The following is a 4,648-nucleotide window of genomic DNA, read 5'->3' on the forward strand; positions in this document are numbered from 1 at the left end:
TTCTCTTACTAAATTTTTAATGTGATTATCTTTGTTAATAACATAAACGAATCCGATCATTCTTTTGTCTAAACCGAATTAAAAACAAATCAAAATTGGTAGAATATGGATATTGAATGTGTCTAACATTTCAAAAAAAAGATACATTTACAAACATAACTTCATATATATGCAGAGCCGGCCCATAGGTCAAGCCAATGAAGCATCAGCTTGCGGCCGTTTATATTATATACAAAATTCGGCCCTATTTTTCCAAATGTTTCTTTAGTTTAGTGGCGTTAGGAGTGTTAGTGAAGTCTCACTCTTCACGAGTTCGAATCGCCAGTAGCTCAATAGTCAGCCCATTTTTTTAATTTGATTGTGGCCCGCAAAAAGTTAGCGACGGCTCTGTATATATGTAATATATTATAAAGCAAACATAGTTTTGAAATCAACCCCGCACGTATGTGCGGGTCCGAATCTAGTATACAGTAAAACTTCTACATATTATTATTTGATAAAATAATAATCATCATAAATAATAATTTTTTCTAGTCTCAAGTTAGACAAATATAATTTCAGACACAATTAAATAATATAATAAATTAATAAATATACCTATATAAAGTAATAAATTTTTATGGTTCTAACATTATTAATTTGTAAAGGTTTTAATGTACGTCCAAAAATCGAGTCTTTAGAGCTACGCATGGTTAGGTTAAACGGTTTTTGGGGCTTAAGTAGCCATGGGCATTCAGACATCGGATTGGTTTCGGGTCGGGTAATTTGGATTTCGGATAATTTGAATATTGATTCTAATATCCATACGGATTATTAGGCATAATTGTTCGGATGTCGGGTCAGTTTCGGATCGGGTTATTCGGATTTCGGATAATTTGGATATTGATTCTAATATCCATATGGATAATTTATAAACTTCGGATCGGATTTCGGTTCGGATTTTTCATGTTTCTGATATTTTAGACCCGATTATTATTTGCAACAACATCTAAAAATGTTGTTTGAAAGTTTTAGTAAAGCAATAACATCTTAAAGCAATAACATCCGAGACTTAGGAAAAAAAAAGCAATAACATCTTAAAGAATTCATAACATCTTAAATTGAAACCATGTGAATGTCGATAACAGCTTAAAATTTTGAAAACCAAGCCTATAAGGCAATAACATCCTAAAAAAGTAAATCACCATCGTAAATTTGAAAACCAAAGTAGAGCACCATCCTAAAGAACAAAGATAAATAGAAAGATAAGAGATGATCTTGCAATAACAACCTCCAATGCAAGCCACCAACAACGACCTCCTCAAGCTTCTTCTTAGTCCCATACTTCAACTTCTTCATGCTCCTAATACAACAAAGTAACAAATTCTTAGTTAAAAACCAGTGTAAGCATCAGCTTTTCATTTCACTTCATGTCCTTAATATAAATCAAACATCAAATTTTAAACATTTACCTTACATCCGAGTGATGTGTTTATGCAAGCTTCTAGTTTAAGTCTTGACATTCAAACTCTGAAAAGATAGAAAAATAGTAATTGATAAGTGTCGGTTATTAAAACTAGTTACTACTAAGAAGTAAGAATCAAGTAAATAGATTTGGGCATACCTTTTTCAAGTTTATCAAGCAGTTCAATGTCAGCAAGCAATTGTGTATTTGAAACAATTGCTTTCTCACCAAAGTGATTCTCGTTCTTCATCATTGCTGCATGCATATCAAAGCTTCCACCATATAATGCGTTAAGCAGCTTCTGTGTGGCTCTATGACCCTCCCACTAGTACTAAATGCACTTTAAGATGCAACTGATGAAACCTGCATTGCAAGAACTTCCCTAGCTATCTCTGATAAAACTGGATACCTACCACTATTAAGCCTCCACCAAGACAATACATCCCACTCTGATCCAACAATAGTTCTAGGATTTTCCACTTTTTCATTCAAATAGACATCCAACTCATCCCTACCATCGTCAACCCCAATCTCATCAACTAACTCCTTATAAGCAAAGTCCATTCTCTCATAACCCATACTATCAGACATTAAATCAGTAGACTCACCTTGGCTAGTAGAAGTCGATGTCTGAGTGGACTGTGATGACTGACCACTTGATACTTTCTGAAACCGACTGCTATACTCCTTAAACAGAGATGTCAAAAAAGTGGTGATCCTATCACTCATCTCCTTAGAATCGGATGTATCTTTCCCATAAAGCTTGTCAAAGCACATCTTAGCAAATTGCATTTTTTTCAGTGGATCAAACACACTTGCAACAATCAGGAAAACATTGATATTTCTCATTCCATCCCAGTACTTATCAAACTTCAATAACATAACATCCACCTTTGATTTCAAGTCACTATCAATACTATTGCTTAGTGTCATCAAATTCCTCTCTATAGTCACTATCTCTCCATAACACTTATAACAAGCAACTGAAGTTGAAGCAGACACAACCAAAGTAGAATTGTAGAATATACTTAGAAATCTCACTAACCTTTCTACGGCATTCCAATCAGCTCTTGTAGGTGGCCCAATCTTTTTTTCCCATTCTCAACCTCATTAAAGTAGTCATTGTACATCTTGTCTTCTGCTTCCATTCTATCGAATGCCAATCTAAAATCAATAGCTCTTGACAACATTAAGTAAGTAGAATTCCACCTTGTTTTGATGTCCAACGGTAGACTCCCTCTAGTCATCTTCCCTGAGACAACTTTTTGCTCAAATGAATCACATCTTGAAGTAGAAGACCTCACCTACTGAACTACATTTCGTATGGCTGCCACATTCTCACTCAATTCATGCAACCCGTCCCTAACAATCAAATTGAGTATGTGCGCACAACACCTCATATGCATACACTCTCCATTTAAAACAAATGCTTCACTGTTCCTTAAGCTGAATGCCTCCTGAAATTTTTTCAAAGCAGAGGTATTTGCAGTTGCATTGTCAACTGTCACAGTTAAAAGCTTCTCTATGCCCCACTCAGCCAAACAGTCAAGCAGAACTCATGATATTGTTGCTCCTTTGTGATCTGTAATATACTTAAACCCAATAATCAGCTTCCTCAAACGCCAAGATACATCAATGAAGTGTGCAGTTATGACCATGTAACTAGCACATGTTGCTTTAGCAACCCAAATGTTAGTTGTCAACGAAACTCTTGGCTTACTAGTAACAATCCAAGTTTTCAGCAATGCTTTCATCTCCACATACATTCTAACAATGTCCTTTGTAGCTGTTCTTCTGGAATGTGGTTTGTAGAGGTTGACTTTGTTGCAGAAATGTTTCCAACCGATGCTTTCAATGAAAGCAAGTGGCAACTCTGACAGCACAATCATCTCATTCGAAGCCTCCCTGAGCACTTCTTCTGTAACTTTTCCACTCTGAAGTTGTCCCTGATTGTTAATCACAGTCTGTGATGGCTTCTGCATCCATGCTTGAAAATGCTTGCAGCTCTCCATATGAGCCTTCAGGTGAGAAGTTCCTGATTTTAAATCACAACCGTAAGACTTGTGGCAGTAATTGCACTCACATCTCTTATGATTATCATCAAATCTCGTGAAATGTCCCCAAACAGTAGATCTTATACTCGGTTTTCTTTTTGGCTGGGCTGGTTGTGTAGTAACTCCACCATCTGTCGGACCATCTGTCGGACCATCTGCCAAAACCGAAGCTTCTTTCCTTTTGTTCCCACTCGCAGGTATCAGATTTGGGACATCTCTCTCGTTGTCAATGTTGTCTGGAAATGGTGAGGAATCCATCTAAACAGAACATAATGCAAAGTTAATAAGCTAAAGTTTTGTTTCTATCTAAAGTTATAATTGTAAACTATACACCTTATCCGCATCCTAAACTATAATTCTTATAAACGAGAACAACTTATGGTTAAGATCAAATACATAGCTAAGTTAGCTAATCTAACCATTAGGAGTAAGGAATCAAGCAAATTAAACACAAAATCAGGAAAAAAATATTCGGATTTCACTATAATTTAATTTGTTTCAAGGAAGAAGAAGAATCCTAGAATATCTAAGGAAGAAGAAGATGATAACTAAGGTTGAAGATGAATCATAGACATACCCGAGATCAATTTCTTGATGCCTCTGATGGAGGAGACTGCGGCGGCGAGATTGGTATTNGGCTTCTGCATCCATGCTTGAAAATGCTTGCAGCTCTCCATATGAGCCTTCAGGTGAGAAGTTCCTGATTTTAAATCACAACCGTAAGACTTGTGGCAGTAATTGCACTCACATCTCTTATGATTATCATCAAATCTCGTGAAATGTCCCCAAACAGTAGATCTTATACTCGGTTTTCTTTTTGGCTGGGCTGGTTGTGTAGTAACTCCACCATCTGTCGGACCATCTGTCGGACCATCTGCCAAAACCGAAGCTTCTTTCCTTTTGTTCCCACTCGCAGGTATCAGATTTGGGACATCTCTCTCGTTGTCAATGTTGTCTGGAAATGGTGAGGAATCCATCTAAACAGAACATAATGCAAAGTTAATAAGCTAAAGTTTTGTTTCTATCTAAAGTTATAATTGTAAACTATACACCTTATCCGCATCCTAAACTATAATTCTTATAAACGAGAACAACTTATGGTTAAGATCAAATACATAGCTAAGTTAGCTAATCTAACCATTAGGAGTAA

At 36.2% G+C, this 4,648-nt stretch overlaps 1 long non-coding RNA gene across 1 annotated transcript; it reads right to left on the minus strand.

The window, feature by feature from the left end:
- Positions 1,262–3,147, minus strand: LOC109132976. The gene is made up of 3 exons (XR_002037875.1): positions 1,604–3,147; positions 1,452–1,509; positions 1,262–1,342 (listed from the first exon to the last, which is right to left on the minus strand). It is a non-coding gene; the product is annotated as an uncharacterized LOC109132976 (long non-coding RNA).

The sequence above is a fragment of the Camelina sativa genome, chromosome 5 (genome assembly GCF_000633955.1).
Source record: "Camelina sativa cultivar DH55 chromosome 5, Cs, whole genome shotgun sequence".
Taxonomy (NCBI): Eukaryota; Viridiplantae; Streptophyta; class Magnoliopsida; order Brassicales; family Brassicaceae; genus Camelina; species Camelina sativa.